The sequence below is a fragment of the Phyllostomus discolor genome, chromosome 4 (assembly GCF_004126475.2).
Source record: "Phyllostomus discolor isolate MPI-MPIP mPhyDis1 chromosome 4, mPhyDis1.pri.v3, whole genome shotgun sequence".
Lineage (NCBI taxonomy): Eukaryota > Metazoa > Chordata > Mammalia > Chiroptera > Phyllostomidae > Phyllostomus > Phyllostomus discolor.
The window spans coordinates 32,330,777-32,350,294 of record NC_040906.2 but is presented as its reverse complement, the minus strand read 5'-3'; the positions used below and the strand labels follow the sequence as shown (position 1 = coordinate 32,350,294).

General features: G+C 41.3%; 1 protein-coding gene and 1 long non-coding RNA gene across 3 annotated transcripts in view; one reads left to right on the top strand and one right to left on the bottom strand.

Moving 5' to 3' along the window:
- The window catches only part of HECW2 (HECT, C2 and WW domain containing E3 ubiquitin protein ligase 2), a 353,554-nt gene that overhangs the window by 298,666 nt on the left and 35,370 nt on the right, over positions 1-19,518 (bottom strand). The gene's annotated exons all lie outside the window — the stretch shown is intronic.
- On the top strand, positions 12,226-16,439 carry LOC118500036. The gene is made up of 2 exons (XR_004902563.1): positions 12,226-14,857; positions 15,078-16,439. It is a non-coding gene; the product is annotated as an uncharacterized LOC118500036 (long non-coding RNA).

Genomic DNA, 19,518 nt, shown 5'->3' with positions numbered 1-19,518 from the left:
ATAGTTTTCATTGATGAAATGAGCAATCAAGACAAGAAGAACCTGAGTTTCAGAATGATCTATTAGAGTAGAGCTGCCTGTCCACCCTGGCTTGTCAACCAGTTCCAGGCAACTTCACAGGAGGAAATAAATTCATCTTGTTTAAGCACTTTAGTGTGGAATGACTTTGTTATAGCAGCTTAGCTTGTACCCTAACAAATGCATTTGGCATATTTAATATTTTCAGGTCTGGGAAGAGACTGCATTCTCTCTCAACTGAGTCTTTGTACATGCTATTCTCTAGGCCTGGAATACTCTACCACTGCCTAATGTTAACCTGGCTAACGATGAGCCTCCAGATGGCAGCCTAGGGATCATCTTCTTGGAGAAATTCTCTCTAAACTTGTGGGTCCATTAGATCCCATAGAAGTCCCTGCACCCATCTCATCAATAATTAACCTATTTTACTGCCCGTTGTTTTGCAATAGCCTCTCTCTGTAGGCACACAGTAAGCTTCCTGCAGGCACTGTTCACTGCCGCATTGGCAGCACTGTGTCTGGCACCTAACATCTTGATCCAGGGCGCATCCCTGCATCATGGCCCACATGCCATCTGGAAAGATCTTGTCAATCACCTTGCTATAATCTAGACATATCTCGATATTTTATTTTATTTTACCTGTAGTAACAGTAATAAAGAGAAAAGGAGGATAAAGGGAAGGGGGAAGGAGAGGGAGGAGGGGGAGAATAGTCTGGCATAATTTGGTATGGATTGGTGAACTCTTCTGTCTAGATTCTTCCAAAAACATCTTAAGAAAATACATTCAAAATATTTGGGAGTTGAGACATGTTAGATAACATATAATTCCTCTAGGTATAATTTTTTTCAGGCCCATAGCATTTATCTGGTGTGGATACCAACTGGGTGCCCTCTTACTATCTTTTTACCTCGGAGAGAACTTTGATTGCGATCACATTTGTGGTCAAACGTGATGGGAAGGGAGGTGTCAGGGGAGGGGAATTGGAGAAAAGTGGTCACAGGGTCTAAACTTCCAGGTACAAGACAATTAAGTACTAAGGATGCAATGTACTGCATGACTATAGGTAACACTGCTGTATGAGATACAAGAAAAAATTAAGAGAGTAAATTCTAAAATTTCTCATCACAAGGAAAGAAAATTTTCTCTTTTTTGCTTTCTCTTTTTATTGCATCTACATGAGATGATGGATGGTAATTAAACTTATTATTGCAATCATTTCACAATATACAGTGGTGGGCCAAAGTAGGTTTAAAGTTGTGAGTACACACAAAAGAGAGTTTATTCTCATATTTTTTATTAATTATTGTATTACTTATACAATAATTAATAAACCTACTGTACTGTAAACCTACTTTTGCTCACCTCTGTATGCAGGTCAAACCAGTATGCTGTATACCTTAAACTGATAAAGGGATGTATGTCACTTATACCTCAATAAAACCGGAAAAAAAATAAACTTCAATTTCACCCTAGTATGTTTGTTTAAAGAACAAGAAAGATGCTTAGCTAGTATGTTTTAATTCTTCCTGGAAACCAGGAATTAGGCAACTGGGCCTTTGGTAAACAAATAAATTATAACGTTGTGAAAATGTTCAAGCAAAGTTACATTATCCCCTGCAGAGAGACTTTAAGAAAAGACCTGTGTATTGGTTGGCAGTTAGCAACCGCTGACCCCTATCTACTTCCAGGGCTACGTTTCTAGCACACTGTTGTCCATCACCGACAGCAGGCACTGGACAGCCACTTCCGCAGTACAATGCAGCCTCAACTACCACTGATAAACCTCACCCTTTAAATTATGCATTTTGAATCACAGCAGCCAAGAAGCAGCTTGTCTTTTGTTTTTCCTACCTTGTATCTCACTTCCCTTTCCGCCCTCCTACTTTCCCCCTCTAATTTGCAAGCTGTGGAATGGAAACACTTCTACTCCTTAATCTCAGCAAAAGCACATGTATCCTTGTCCACGGCACCAGCAAAGAAACATATAGAGTGATTTCACTCTGGGCTTTCCATAGCAATGTGTTTGATTAGGCAAGGAGCTTTGTTACCGTCACCTTAAAGAAGGCTGACTTTTTTCTGGCTCAGCTTACCTCCCTATAAAACAGAATTTAATTAAGTGCCAAAGATGAAAGCTTTACGATCTTCTATTGTTGCTTTGCATAAAGGGCAAGAAACCAAATTTTTCTTGAGGCTAAAATGTAATACTCACCTTGTGAAAAACGACCAGTGTAGATAATTTATAACCTCATTGCCCTACACTAGCCGTCCCAGTGCATCTGCGATTTTGACATTGATCATGAGCCATCGGCTGGACTGGGGATCTGATCTGGTTTTTCCATTGCTGCCCTGATTTACTGGTGGACACTATTCTCGCAATTCTGATTTCATTTGCTAATACTGGTAAGATGTGGCTACTAAAAAGTTCCAGCTTTGTGTCCTAAACTAAATAAGATCAGACAACTAAAAAGTACTATGTATAAATGACAACATCCAGGTATTCTTTTAATTTTGCAATTATGTTGACATACAATATTATGTTAGTTCCAGGGGCACAACACAGTGATTAGACATTTCTATAACTACAGAGTGACTGCCCCGATAAGGTGAGCACCCATCTGACTGACTGTGCGCAGTTACTACAACATCACTGACTCTGTTCCCTACCCTGCACTCATACCCACGTGGCTGTTTTTGTAACTGGCAATTTGTGCGTCTTAATCTCTTCCCTTTTTTCACCAAACACCCCAGTTCCACTCCCATCTGGCAACTTTCAAAATGTTCTCTATCTATGAATTTGTTTCTGTTTTGTTCATTCACTTATTTTACTTTTTAGATTCGTACAGCAGTGAAATATGATAGTTGTCTTCCTCTGTCTGCCTTATTTCACTAGCATAATACCTTCTAGTTCTACACATGTTGTTGCAAATGGCAAGATTTCATTCTTTTTATGGCTGAGTAGTATTCCATTGTAGTATATAACACATCTGTTTTACCCATTCCTCTACTGGTGCACACTTAGGTTGCATCCATATCTTGACTATTGTAAGTAATGCTGCAATGAACATAGGCGTGCATATGTCTTTTAGAATTAGTGTTTCGGATTTCTTCAGGTAAATACCCAAAAGTGGGATGGATGGGCCATATGGCAGTTAAACTTTTAATTTCATAGTCCTATTTCACAGATGTATTTCCTGACCACAGGAAAGGTTCGGTCTGGCTATAAACGAGCCTCCAGTATGTGTCAGGGCCTCCTGGCCTTGTGCAACCAAAAATCTTAGTTCTTTAATTATGCAGCTCTTCCCTGCAACACACACTGAACTGATTGTATGTCAGCATGAATAAACAGGAATAAATTACTACTAGCAACATGCTTTGAGATCTCAATGTGGTGAGTGTGAAACATCAGGGGGCAATTTGTTACTTTTCTCCCCTTTAAATAATACACACCTAAGGGCCAGGAAAAGATCTTCCCAACCTTAGAAATGAGAAGCAGGGGTTGACATGGTAGCTAAGCTGTCTTCTATTCCCTCATGCCTCCCTCCACCTCCCATAAATATCAGATAAGAGGCTGCATATTCTAGCAAATGTAGGTCAACTGTTGTGACGCAGGAAGGAGATTTGGAGCTCTGAAATATAAATTTTTCAAAAAGCTAAAAGTAGCTCCCAAGAACCTGTTTTACCCAGCAGCCTGCCTCAGCCTGAGAAAGCATCTCCTTCGCCAGTCTCTACGGAGAAACAAGATGGCGCACTTTTGCTTCCTCAGTGGCTTCACCTGGAGGGATGGGTTAACAAGAACACACAGGGCAGTCTTTGTGCTTTTCTTGCCTCAGATTGTATCAGAGACAAACCATCCTTCTACAAGCCTGAGATGTCAAAATCAAATCCTACTTCAACTGCCATATAGTTCCCTTCCCTAAATGGGGAAACTTTTGAAATGACAAACACTAAATTAACAAAGCAGCTAACGCCTCAACTGATATGGTCTCCTGCCATCTACATCAATTTTCACCACAAAATACCTAAGAAGAAAACAAACTGTCAATATAGCTAAAACACTTTGTCAACTGCGTTAAAAGGAAGCCCCTAAAAAGCATATTTAAAGCTCTGTTTCTCGAAACATTCCCCTAAGAGGGAAGAGAGATTTCCCACTTTTCGAAAATCAGTACTACTTGCAGAAAGCTGGTAAAGACTCCAATGGAAAAAACATAAAATCAGGAAGAGGACTAAAATAGATGTGGGTTGGCCCTTACCACCAGCATGAGAAATAGAGATTGCTTACCATGCTGATTTTTTTTTGTTAGTTCTTAAGACTTGCTTCCAACGCAATGCATAGGAAAGGACAAGATTCCAAACCCATCGATGTTTATAAATTTTTTACTGTTCCACACCCTCATGGTACAGGCAGAGTTTGGGTGACTTTGGAGTAATGCCTTGCATAATGTATTGAAAGACATAGAGATTTCCTAAGGCAAATCACGAGGCAATTTAATTAGAAGCCTCAAACACACTGCACTGCATCAAAATCCCTTACCCCCTTACCATATACCTTTCTAGGTCTAATGTCTATGGCACAGTCACCCTAAATGCGTACACAATAGCCCTGGATATTCTTCCTTCCCCCATCTCACCAGTGCCTAGTTACCACAGTCACTTTGGAACTACAGAGATGATATATGCTGCAAAAATAGCAGAAGAAAAGTTAGAGAAAGCAGAAACAGCTTAGATTAGACCTCAAGGAAAAGCTGTCATAAATACTTTTATATTCTCTTCACTCTTGCCCAGAATGTCCTAAATTGTTCATTTCATGATACTATGTTGCCTTAGATGTTATCAATGAGAGGTTTAAGTTAATAAGCATTACTTGTTTTTTAAAAAAATCCAACTATCTCCAGGGGAATCACTACCAGGGTGTCCAACCTTTTGGCATCTCTGGGACACACTAGGAGAAGAAGAGTTTCCTTGGGCTACACATTCAATATACAAACACGAATGAAAACTGATAAGCAAAAAAAAAAGGTACGTGCATAATTTTCGTGATATCTGCCCCACAAATAAGCAAAAAAGTCCTCACATGTGGCTCATGGGCCTCAGGTTTGACACCCCTGCCAGACTACGAAGAACTGAATCAGGTTGCTTTCCATTCTAACACCTATCGGGCAACAGCGACAGAGGGGGGAAATGGGTGATTGAGGTTTCATAATTTGGGAACACTTTAGAACATCCTAAAAGATAGATAAAGTGGGCCCTTAGGAACTACATAGCACCCTACAAGTTCAAGCTCTATTTTTCTAAATGGCCAAGATTAGACATGGAGGACACGCTGAATATGTCAGTGATCAACAGACCTTGTGGAAGAGAAACCTGATACAGGAACATTCTGATACTCCTGTAAAATGTACGTGGACCTCTAACTTTGTCCGACTCTGAGCCACTAGTATTCTTGGTACACTCAGGCAAGGAGCTACTGTAGAGGCCTCGAGACTGAATGAGAGAGCTGGACTAGAAGGATCAGAAATGCCAGTGGGCACTTGCTTTCCAGAGTATGTGTCTAAAGCCCGTAAATCTTTTTTTTTTTCCTACTTTTATTTATTTGAGAGAAAGAGAGAGAAGGAAGGGGTAGAAAGAGAGAATCTATTTGTTGTTCCACTCATTTATGCATTCATTGGTTGCTTTTTACATGGTCCCTAACCAGTGATCAAACCTACAGCTTTGGCGTATCCTGAGGATGCTCTAAACCACTTAGCTACCCTATCAGGGCTAAAGCCCATAAATCTTAAAAGCTAGCATCCTCAGCCTCACAAAACCTCTGCTGCCTATGTATCTATGCCCCATCAGCTTCTAGAATTCTTCTATCAGTAAGCAGTGAAATAAGCAACAAAAACTAACAATTTCTTAACAGCCATTTGCATCTACCATTTGATGCTTAGACCCCACCGTGCAGAACTCACCTCTAGTATGAAGAAGAAAAGAAAATTAAACATCTTTCTTTATATTTTTTAAAGATTTTATTTATTTTCATTTTTAGAGAGAAGAGAAGGGAAGGAGAAAGAGAGAGAAAGAAACATCAATGTGAGAGAGAAACATCGATTGGTTACCTCTTGTATGTGCCAGACTGGGGACCAAACCAGCAACCCGGGCATGTGCCCTGACTGGGAATGGAACTGGCAGCCTTTTGCTTCATGGAATGATGCCCAACCAACTGAGCCACACCGGTCAGGGCAAAAATTAAACATCTTGAAAAGTTAAATGGCAACTGATCTTCAGGAGGAACATAATCCAACTTTCTGGAGTAGGAGCTGACAGCTACGGGGCCAGCTAGCCCCACTGTTAATCCATCAAACGGGCACTGTGCTATCTGCATAAACCGAGTAACTATCCACCAGGTGAGAAGGCCGCTGCAGTTCGCTGGGTCTTTCAAGGCTGCCTCCATGGTAGTATTGGGCACGAGGCAGCAGCAGCTGGAACTGAACACAACCAGATCTCCCCACGCAGCACCCATCTCACAGCTCCATCAGCTAACTTCAAATACAGCGACCAAAAAAGGTGAAACAAGTGGAAGGGACGGACAAGGCAAAAACCAATTCCTTCCCATTTAATGCTACCTAAAGTCATCCCCATCTAGGAAGAAGAAAGAAAACTATTCTTCTCCCTTCTTCCTCCAAATAAGGGCCTCCTGCTTCCAGGAAACAACAATTCAGTTACTGTACAACACAAATCAGCTTTGTGTTCAGGTTCTTCAGGTGGAAGAACCTGAACACCTTAACCCCATAAGAGAATTTGCAGGAAAATGTGCTCCTAGACATAAATAAAGAAACAAAAAAGGATACTGAGAAAACCTATTTGGAATTTAAGAATATGCTGTGTATATAATGGGATGGGCTGGGAGGTGGGAGGACTAAAATGCGCTGGATGGAAGGCAAGAAGGTTTCAAACACCCATCCTAGAGACAGCCAGCAAGATCCAGAGGTTTATCATTCAACTGAAGCTGGGGATCAGGAGGTGGCAGAGTTCTTGGCCTGCCAAGCAGACCAGACAAAACACAGATGATTGTAATTATTGAGAGATTTCTCACAACACCAGGAACAGCATGAACCAGGACGGAGAATAGGCCAGGCTGGGTGGGGTGTGGCTGAACAGTGCTCAGTAGAAACACAAACAGTCTAATAGAGATAGTCAAGAACTTCGATTGTTTCTCTACCTTACAGAAACCTTTCCCCATATCCTCCCACTCCCTGCCACGAAGTGATTTGGCCTGAGTGTATCTCAGCTGCTTATGATTGAGAAAAACAAGAGAGATGAAGAAGGAGAAAATGGTTGTCAAATGTTAAAGGATCTATGAATACTTGGGGATCTTGTTTAAAATTAAGAATTCCAGGCCCTGCCCCCAACAGATTCTAATACAGTAGTCCTGGGCCACACTGAGTGACTGTGGGGGAAATAAAAAGGATAATTTGCTAGCCATCACAGCAGCCTCAGATCCATTCTGGCAACATAAAAGGTACCCACACACTCAGTACTCCTTGAAGAGATTATGCAAAGGAGTTCTACAGAACCACCCACATTATATTTATGGAAGAGTAGGGCTCCATCTTGCATTCCTCTTCTATTAGGGCAGGTCACCTTGTGGCTCAGTTACTCACAGACTTAGCCAAGGGCCCACTCCACGCCCAACCTAGAGCATTTTTTTAAAATGACATCTTGTTGATACTTGGAGTTTGTAAAACTACACAAATGTATCATGAGCCAACAGATTGTGACACTTCTGATTTTGCTTGTGTAAGTTTTCCTCCCCAGTACCTTCATTTTTACTGAGGGACAACCCTGGTGATATGAGAGAGAACAGAGGCCAGCTCACAGGCAGCTCATCAAAACTTAGCAGAAATAAAAGCTTCGTCACTTGCCTGGCAACCAGCTGTTGCCTCTGTGCCAGATCAGCCCACTGCCTTGAAGTTTCCTTGGTGCTGAAATAATCTTTGAAGAAGAAAAAAAAATGTCTCAGAACAAAGAAACCAAGCCCTTTCAAAACTGAGAAGTAGTAGTCTGAAAAGGAAGCATCTATTCCATTTTTTTAAGTCCTAAAACCAAGGAAGGCCCTGGCTGGCATAGCTCAGTGGATTGAGCGCAGGCTGCGAACCAAAGTGTCGCAGGTTTGATTCCCAGTCAGGGTACATGCCTGGGTTGCAGGCCACGGCCCCCAGCAACCACACAATGATGTTTCTCTCTCTCTATCTCCCTCCCTTCCCTCTCTAAAAATAAATAAATAAAATCTTTTTTAAAAAAAGAAGACAATTACGCATAAAAAAAATAAAATAAAACAAGGAGGGAAGTATTGCCCTAATGGCATAAATAGTGACAAAAGTCCAGAAGTACCTAGAGTCTTCAGCTGCGATTCCAGATGGATTGGTAGAGAAACTGTGAACACGTCTAAATCCTTGTCTCAAGACCTCAACCCCTGTAGGACTTGAGGCAAATCACTTAACCTCTGAGGCTTATTTACAAATTCGTAAAGTGGTAATATTCCCTCCCAGCCCTCCTCACAGGAGGTGGTAAGGCTTGAATGACAGACACATTCTGTAAAATGTGAAGCAATAAACATACATTTTTATCATTTAGATTATTTTCTTTAAGCTTTCAAAATTCAAAAGAGCAGGTAGTTTCTCTACCCATTAATGACCTACTCACTGTTCTTTAAATTGCTATGCTAAAGAAATTTGCTAAGTCAATGAAATTGATCGGTACTTAGTAACCAAGTACAGAAGGAATACTTGTGCCTCAGGAGCCTAAATTTAAAATACCAGTGTCATTTATCATACCTTCTAGTGACACAAAGAATAGAGATCACTATGAGGAAGTATTTTTAATCACTACACAGAAAGATCACACCAGAAATGACTGGTTATCTATTTTTATGAAAGAGACTGTATCAGGAACTAAAAAGAAAAAAAAAAACTTGAAAATTTAGCATTGTGGCAAGAGACTGCACATAAAACTGTCCTCGGCTCATTTGTGCCCTTCCATCCACCAGTATCTTTATACTGAAAAGTCTCTGGCTTCCCGTCAAGATAACAAAGGAGGTGAACACTGTGTTCCCACGGTCCCCAGCCACGTCCACGTAACCGCTGAACTAGGAAAGTTACTCCATCCCTCTCAGCCTCCTTATGTGTAATGGGGATAAATATCTTCTTTATCAGACAGAAAAAATACATAAAATGGCAATGAATATACATCTATTGACAATCACTTTAACTACAAATCGATTAAATGCTCTAATCAGCTGGAATCGGAGTAAGTGGGAGAAAACTGTACTTGAACAATGATTAAAATAAAATTTTAAAAAAATGAAAAAAAATGCTCTAATCAAAAGACATACAGTGGCGGAATGGATAAGAAACCAAAACCCTTGCATACTTTGTGTGCAAGAGACTGACTTCAGATCAAAAGACACAGACAAAGTAAAGGAATGGAAAAGAAGACATTTCATGGAAATGGAAATTTTTTAAAAAGCTGTGTGTAGCCATACTTACGCCAGACAAAATAGACTTTCAAACAAAGGCTATCACCGGAGACAAAGAAGGACCCAGCAACTCCATTTCTGGGTGCTTATCCAAAAAAACCCAAAACACTAAATGGAAAAGAGATACACATTCATATGTTCATTGCAGCATTATTTACAATAGCCAAGATATGGAAGCAACCTGAGTGTCCATCAGTAGGTGAATGGATAAAGAACTGGTGCTCTGTATATATTCAACGAAATACGACTCAATCATAAAAAAGAGTAAAATCTTGCCATTTGCAACAACATGGCTAGACCTAGAGGGTATTATGCTAAGTGAAAGGAGTCAGAAAAAGACAAACACCAGAAGATTTCACTTACATGTAGAATCGAAAACACAAAATAACGAATAAGCAGGACCAAAACAGACTCATAAAGAGAATATTTCATGGTTGCCAGATGGAAGAGAGGTTGGGGGACTGGGTGAAAAAGGTGAAGGGATTGAGAAATGCAAATTGGTAGTTACAGAATAGCCATGGGGATGCCATGCACAGCACAGGGAAGACAGTCACTAATACTGTAGCAATTATGTATGGTCTCAGATGAGTAGATTTATTGGGGTTATCACCTTGCAAGTTACGTAAATGTCTAATCACTGGGTTGTATACCTGAAGCTAATATGACATTGTACATCAACTCTAACTTAAAAATAAAAAATTATTGGAAAAAAAAACCTCTCTTACCAACCTCCTCTCACCCACACTTCACTTAACCAGCCACCCAAAGGGCCAGTGCTCTCATTCCCTCCATAAAACATGCTGAGTGATGCCGACGGCCCTTCTGGGAGGCTGCCCTCCAGGCGGCCTCTGCACCGCTGTTCCCACCAGTTCAGCTGTGTGCCCCCCAAAGCCAGTTACGTTTGCTCTCAGACCTGTTTATACTAGCTCTACTTGTTATTGCAAACAAATAATTCAATTAAAGAGTATAGAAATCACAAAAATGTGAGAGCTGGAAAATAAAAGAATGACAAAAGAGTAATTGTATCTATGGAAACCAAGTTAGGTGCTTTTAGAAAAACTTGGTAAAAGCAAGTAACTAAAAATATTTCTGTCAAATTAAGAATGAGTAAAGGATTAGGGGAAATCTTAAAATTCTTGAAGAAATCTTCATTCAGATTGCTTCACAAGAGTCGTTAAGTACTTTCTCCAGTGAAGAAATCGGAACAGGAAAGCATAGAGGAAGCATTATGGGTGAGGCTGAGGCAAGAAAGCCCATAAGGAACTCCAGTGAACAGATTTGCAGACTCATCAGAAGACCTCAGTCTTAAATCAAAAGACTGGTGAGTGTGCATAATGATTTTTACACTCATCTTTTTATGACTCTCTGTTCTTTTAATATTTTTTAAATTTACTTTTCAACAGAGGGGAAGGGAGGGAAAAAGAGGGGGAGAGACACATTGATCAGCTGCCTCTCAAACGCACCGTGACCAGGAATCAAACCAGTGACCTTTTGCTTCATGGGACAACGCCCAACCAGCTGAGCCACCAGCCAGGGAATGACTCTCTGCTTTAACTTACTCTTTATAATTCAAAGATCCTGATAATGAAACATTTAAATTTTTTCTGCTTCCGTTCCAAAAATACAAGTCTCAGAAACCAGAGGAAAATTGTGTTTCTTTAAAAACAAATTTCAAAAACCTGAAGACCTTTTTAGAAAAACATATACCATCAATAGCATGCAAGAAGAACTGCCTAAAAAAATAACAGCAGGAAAAAAATAGAGATTTTTATCTCTATGCTTTGTAAATATATAAAGAATTATCAGGCCACACTGAAAAGAAATGGAATGAAACAAAGACAAAAGCACAAATTAAAGGAAAGCCAGGTAAATAAGAAAGAACGAGAGAAATGCATGGAATTAAAACCACCCTGGACATAGAAAAGGCAAACCCAACACTCTCCAAAACCAGAATCAGTGAAATGAAAAACACATGTGAGGAAATTAAGCAGCAGTGAAAATTTGTTTGGAAAAAAAAAATACAATCTGACATGAAAAATTGGCCATAGTTTGATTTTTAAGGTATTTTATTTTATCCACAATTTTGGAAAAAGTAATATATGCAAATGGTACAACGTTCAAAGACACAAGTGAGTAAATACTAAAAAATAAGTCTCCCCACACCCTAGTCCCTCAGCCTGCATCTGGGTCCCAGAGGCAACTGCTACTACCAGTTTCTTCTGTTTCCTCCAAAGACAGTCCACACACACAAGTGTGCATGTCGGTAAGTAATGATGTGACATTAGGTATAAAATGTGGGATAGACAGAGATGGATATGGAGACAGAGATGCAGACAGAGTTAGAGACACAATAGACCAAAATATATCATATCTATCTACCGGGGGTGTCCAACCTTTTGGCACCTCTGCCCATACTGGAAGAAGAAGAGTTTTCTTGGGCCACACTTTAAATACACAAACACTAATGAAAACAAAAATATCTCATAATGTTTTAAGTAAACTTACGATCTTGTGGTAGGCCGCATTCCCAGCCATCCTGGGTTGCATGCAGCCTGCAGGCTGCAGGTTGGACACCCCTGAATATATAAGAATTTCAAAATTCAAAGTATGACACAAAGAGAGAAAAAAAAGGACAACAGGACATCTGTCCAACAGTAGCAGCTGCTATCACTGGAAGGTGGCATTTCAGTGAATTTTTTTCTGTGTGCCTCCCCATATTTCCTAGGTTCCAATAATCAAATATTACTATAGTCAGAAAATACTTTAGACATTTATAGCTGTTAAAGACAATTTACAGATGAAGAACATTACAGGTTAAGATGTACATAATTTCTTAGGACAAAAAAAAATTTCCTACATAGAACAAGATACATTTTAAAGGTTTACCCAAAAGGATAAATCTGGAAATGCTGTAATATATTTTAGGGTATGTATAAATGTGCATATAAAAAGAAGTTCAATACTCAACATAAAATGCTCTACACAAATGCACACTATTAATGTTACTGTTGACAGCAGAGGTGACTTTCACAGCACTCTCCTCAGTAGTTAACCGATCTGTGTGTGCTGTCCTTCATATTCTAAGACCCAGTTTGTAACTTTTCTTCAGGAAGACACATAAATTGGTAATAAATTACCTAGAAAGCCTTAGTCAGGCCTTCTTACAACATTCAATTCATGTAGCAACCAGGGAGCCCTGTGTTTCCAGATTTCGGGACCTCCTGGGCAAAGGGGATCCAAAGACGAGGGAGCAAAGCAGCTGCCTCAAGCAGCTTTCAAAGTAGGCGCTTAGTAACTACGACCAGCATGAAAGGAAAGACCGGTTTTCCTCAGAAGCACTGGCACAGCTAATAGTGCTCTCTTCTTGAGTGGCTCTCTGCATCTCTCGTTTATATCCTTGTTCAGAGCTAGACCGGAAGCCCAGCTCCCTCCTTACCCAAGCCCTAACGTGGGTCAGGCCTCTAGCCCAGTGCCCGGGAAGGATGAACTGCCTGCCCAACTAGAACTTGTCCCTGGGCCTCACAGACCCTTGAAATGTCAGATTAAAATGTTTCCCATCTGGGGCAGGCAAGATGTTCCCATGTGTCCTTGAGCAGAGAAGCAGGAGTCCTTCATTGTTAGGAGAGCAAAGGGGGAAGCAGGGAGATGCTGGGCCTTGGCAGCCTCCTCTCATGGCTTATGCACTAACTCCCGCTTTCAGCCTGACCCTCCCCTGTGCCCCTGCTACGCCAGGTAACAAAACCCCAGAAAGTCTCAGACCCCCAGTGCAAAGTACCTTACCATTCCACAGGTGCCATTTGTAGAAAATGAATTCCATCCACAGTCATATTTGCACAGCATGAAAGAGGAATAGGAAAAATAACAGAGCTACTTCTCAAAAAGCAAGTCAAATCAGAGGTCTCTAGAGAGTATTTACAGTAAATAGAAAGCTGGCTACAGGACAGGGCTGATCTGTTGTGGCAATTCACATCTTCCTGCTGCCATGTGCTTTTTAAAAACTGGCATGCCACCCGCACAATGTGGTAATCACTATGGGGATTCAGAAGGAAAAAGCAAGAGGAACAGCAAGGGAAAGACCGCCTCCACAGGCTCTCATACCTCAGACTTCGTTTGCCCAAGTGCAGACTTTGTCTCTCACTCTGGAAGGCCTGGGAACCCAGCTGGAGGCCACATTCAGAGCAGGCCCCTCTCTCGGGGGGCAAATTCACCAAATCATAACTAGTACCATCTGCATGTGATCATGCACACACACACAATGCTAATGAATTGATTTACAGGGAAAACATTGTTCAGGAGCCCGGGAGCCCTTAGCATGAAGTCAAGGGCATTTTTTTCCTGTAGGCACATCACATAGAAACCAAATAACAAAGCTAGAGAAGAAAGCTGCCATTTCTTCTTATTCCTTTATTCTGATGACAAAATTCTGCTTTTGAGAACCACCTGGTTCCCATTAAGAGAACCTGTGCTGTAGATGGTTGGATGGACACTTGTCCCAGGACTGGCCAGTTGCAGGGCTGAAAGTGGCCCAGTAATGGTGGATTGCTAACCAATGAGGACATAAGCAGGAAGATGCTGATAACCATCGGAAGGAGAGCAATGACTGAAAGTGAAGCCAAACAGGTGAGCAGAACGGAGAAAGAGAGAGAGCCACTGCCTGACATCATTTAACACCTGAGTCAAGCCATGCCTGATCCCGGGATACCCCTTGAACTTTTCATTTACCAGAGACAATGATTTCCCTTCTTTCCTTAAGCCACTTTGCGACATATCTCTTGCACAGAAAAAGAAATCCTGGAATGGAAATAAGGAGAGTTCAGAAAATGACTTGAATGTTTAATCAGCACTACGGCAAAGCAGCTTAAAGCATCTGCATCTACACCTGGGAAGGCCAACATTCACCCATGGATGTCTTTCTGCCCTGCGACTCCTGAGCAGCCCCACTTGCACTGACACGCCCCTAACCCACGCTTATCCACTCGATTGCCCGGCAAGCCCACGGGCCTTCTGTCTCTGCTCCATTGAACTCCCAGAGGGCAATGCTATCTCCACCCCTCAGTCCCAAGTTCTGAAGGAGAAGCATCATGGGATCCCAAGTACTGACAGTAATCAAAAGACATCAGATAGATTATTCAATTCTAAGGCACCTAAGAGAACTCATAATTCCTCCAAATTAAATGCTATGGACTCCTTCCAGTGAATTCCAACATCAAAAAAAAAAATCATTTACTGTAGCAAAATGAAATACTCAACAGTTTCCAACTATCAGGATATATCACTGATATTTTCAATTAAGGTGAACACATACTTCTTTTATACTAATTAAGGTGGGTTCTTTTTTTTTAATTATTTATTTATTTTTAGAGAGAGAGGAAAGGAAGGAGAAAGAGAGGGAGAGAAACACCAATGTGTGATTGCCTCTCATGCATCCCCTACTGGGGACCTGGCTCACAACCCAGGCATGTGCCCTGAGTGGGAACCAAACTGGCAACCCTCTGGTTCACAGGCCCGCACTCAATCCACTGAGCTACACCAGCCAGGGCTCAGGTGGGTTCTTTAAAGCCACAATATTTTGATTACACGGAGTGTTTATGCTCACTGCTCTAAGAAACTCACAGGACCAGACAAAGCGTGCATCTTCATGAGTTTAGGTCCTACGGTAGCTGCTGTTTATGCAAATAAAGGCTGCAATGCAGTACTTTTCTTCCTCCTCGTAGGCACAGATCCTGTGTCCTAATTAACCCGTGTCATGGCGAGAAACAAATGGCTGTTTTCTCCTCAAGCTGTCACCCTTCCTTGTTTACATGCCTCCCCCACCACACGCAGTATTTGGATAACCTGATGACTAGTCTGGCACTGTGTCTGGCAGACACCCTGTAAACACTAGTTTCGTGGATTTAATTAACTATGCTTGTCAGAATGCTACCAAGTATCTGATTTGTGACCTTTATGTCGCTGTTCAGTTTCAAGCATCAAGGAAAGTACTGGAGAGAGGTGTCTTAGAGACTTGGTGTCTGCCCTCCCTTGAAGTACAAAGATTCCAGAAACAGTTTCTTGTGCGTGAGTTGCCCAACCTTTGCAAATTTATCCTGCAACCCTGGCTACAATGATGTGGCCCAGAGGCTGGTTGGTGCCTGACCGAAAGGTGTCAGCTCTAGGCTGGATGTGAGAAAGACCACTGGGCTTCAAGGTGGCCAGACCTAAGAGACCACAGGATGGATAAAGTGTACTGAACAGTGATGAAGCAACTAAGCGAGATCCTTTCTCAGGGTATTTTAATGCAGTTTGTATACTGACAGCCATCACATAGTAGAAGGACAGAAAAAGGATTTTTAAAAAGTAAAAACTGAAAATTTAAAGCAGAAGCCAAGAGTAACCAAAGCTGTGAGGACTCCAAGGGAAAGGAAGCAGATAGGAGAAAGAGCACAGAAAGAGAAGACACAGCCAGCACTGAGATGTAATCAGGAGAGACTACAGCTGCTGCTATGTGGTCAGAAGGTCCCTTTACAATACATGAAGAAGAGCTCATTACACAAGAGGCCACAGTAGGAGACAGCTGCTGTTCAGTTTTTCAGCTATCTTAACCTCTAATAAAGAATTAAGGTTGAGAGTTATCAAAATGGACATTAGGAACAGGCTCATACTGTTGAAATTTGAGAAGTCCAAGACTTGTGAATTGGCTAGGAATACTTCAGGGTCACTCCACCACTCCATGAAGGGGTATAACCTAGTATGTTCATACACGGCTGGACTCAGGAACAAAGACTCAGGCTGGATTCTATACTCAGGCAGTTTCTTTGGACTATTCTGGTCCAAAGCCAATTCTGAGTTAAACTGAATCCTGCCTCTACGATGTCATATTTGCCTCAGGTGAACATCTTAAGCAAAAAAAAAAAATAATCTAAAGGGACAGAGACATAGACTTTATTAAAATCACAAGATAGGTTGTAGGTGTATTTTACAAATAAACATCTGTTTCCATAAGGTGGGGGGGTATGGGGAATTGGTAGGAAACCTATAGTGCTCACCTTCCTCTAACTACTGGGATCTATTAGTTGGGGTTAGAGATGCAGGTGCTATTACATAGACAATGAAATGTAAAGTGGCTTGAACAAGAGGCATATTTATTTCTCAGTATTTCAAAGTCCAGAGGTATTGAGTCCAGGCAGAAAGAGCTTACATTCTTAGTTCCGGATGACTGTTTCAAGTCTCAGCAACTCCCAGTCCACAGGAAGGAGGAACAAGAAACGGAGGGCACACCCTCCCCCATTGGCCAGACTTTATCAGATGGTCATGCCTAGCTTCAAGGGCAGCAAGGAAATGAACTTTTACACCAGCAGCTGAGGGGTGGGTGAGTGGAATTATACTGGCAAACAACACTTGGGGGTGGGTTTCCTTCCCTGTGCAGCTCCCATCATCTGAGGGAACTTGCGTTAAGCTCTGATCGTCACAGTACAGACGAGTTTAATAAGAAATGCAACTCATTGCCCTGGCTAGTGTGGCTCAGTGGCTTGAGCACTGGCCTGTGAACCGAAAGGTCACTGATCTGATTTCCAGTCCAGGCACATGCCTGGGTTGTGGGCCAGGTCCCCCAGTGGGGCCATGTGAGAGGCAACCGATCAATGTATTGCTCACACATATCACACTGATATTTCTCTCCCTCTCTAAAAGTAAATTTAAGAACTTGCAAAAAAATAAATGAAACTCATTGCTTAAGTAACACTAATAAGAAGACTACTGTGAAGTCACTACAGAAAGGAAAAAAATAGTCAAGGCTCTGAAAAATAATTAAGTAACCATTATATTACTCCAAAGCTGGATGACCTGAGAATAAACCACAACCTTGTTGCTAAGCAGCCTTGTTCAATCACCCTCATTAGAGATTCCAAAGTCATATGGGAAAAGTAGCTGTCCCTGCTCTCCTTTGAAAACCCTCAAACAGGTCACTGATTAAAAGATATAGTAAAATCTTTATTAGTCTTCCAAGCTGTACCACTCTGCTAAGGATCCCATAACAAACACCACAGACTGGGTGGCTTCCCGCAACAGAAACCGTGTCGCTGCACCGAAGGCGAGAAGGCCACTATCAAAGTGTCAGCAGAGTTGGTTCCGTCTGAGGCTGTGAGGGATGGTGGCTTGTCAGATAATCTTTATCTCCTGGCCCCTCGCAATGTCTTCCCTCAGTGTGGAAATTTTCCCTTGTCCTGAAGACACCAACACCTGTTATACTGCATTAAGATCGGCCTTCGTCACCTCATTTTAAACTTGATTACCTCTGTAAAGACCCCATCTCTAAATAAGGTCACATTCTGAGGTGCTAGGAGTCAGGATTTTAACTTATGGATTTAGGGGTGGGCACAATTCAACCCATAGCCAAGCCTAGAAGCCCTTTAAATCTGATGGCATACTCACCGTGGTCAGTATAGTCTGTTTTAAAGCCTTTTTGTTGGAAAATATAACAGATGCAGAACATGCATAAGACATAAATACACAATGTAACAAATAACTACAATGGGAACCCCTGTGTACCTGCCACTTGGGTGAAAAATGGAGCCCCATGTGCCCCTCCCCTCCAAGAGGCATCACCATCATTTTTTTTTTAAGGAAAATGACTTCCTTCACCAGCTGGGAAAACATCCCAAAACTATTAATATGTTTTGGTTTTACCTGTTTTTGAACTGTGTGTGAGAATTATATTGTAATATATGATTTAGGGTCTTCTATCTCTCAACATGTTGGTAAGGTTTATCCACATACTTACATTTTCTAATGGTGGTAAAAACATTTTATTAGCCTAACTCCAATTTTGCTGGTAAAAAAAAAACACATTTTCTCTGATATTTACCATTCTCACTCTTTTTAAACATTCCCACATCCTTCAATGTCTACATCCGCTCTGACTAAAACTTACTTTTATAGTTTTTTCCTTACAAAAAGCACTTTTTCATGAAAGTTTCTATCTATGGAGACAGATTACAATAGAAGCAATTTTCTTCAGCATTGTCTCCACATTTCCCTGAAAAAGTGAGCAAGAAATAACACTTCATAGCAAAGTCTATTTACCAATTGACCTGATGTGTTTCGGGCCATGCTATGATACTCCAGGTTGAACTGGACCGCAGGCCATTTCTCACCAGGTGTGTGACCCCAGGTAAAGCCGAGAGAAGGCATGATTTAGTGGTTTGAGGGCACGGTCACTGGTCAAGGTCTAACTGACAGGCTTCACTGATGAACATGGGACCATAAAGGGAAGAGGACTATGTGACCTACTGGGCTATGCTGATCTCAGAAGCTTGCTCAATTTCTGTTGGGTTTTCAAAGGTCGACGACTTGCTCCTTTGTCAATTCTATTTGAAATTTGCTTAACTGAACAGTCTCAATACTCTGACCTTGTCTGCATGCTTACCCTTCTGCACTGTATTTCAGCCTGCAGTCTCAGGCGGAATCTGACACTAGTCTAATGAACTCACACACTGGTTGACACCCTGGCCATGCAGAGGTAGACAGACCTTGTCTTCTTCAATCAGCAGCTGAAACTTAGATCCTCCCAGATTTCATTTCCTGGTCTTCATCATCAGTTTTATTTTCCAATCCCAACTTAAAGTCAAGTTCTAACCGTGATATGACTCCCCTACAAAATGAATCACAAGTAGGAACTTGTTTTCTCTATTACTCTAGATGTATATCCTTATAAAGTAGAAATGAACTAAATAAAAAGGGAAACTAAGAAATTACTAGAGAAATGAAATTTTTGCTGAAAGCTCTTCAAATAATAAAATAGCTTTTCCCATTGAAGGGATTCAGAACTAGCCTCCCGAGATGTCCCACTTTGCTGTGTGACTTATTTTGAGCTGAAGGCAACTGAGAATCTGCAGACTCATGAGAAACTTTTCACCTCTGCCTCGAAGAATTTAAATCTGGGACCTTACCCATAATAAGAGTTATCACCACTGATACATTTTTATGACCTCTCTATAGGGCAAGGAAA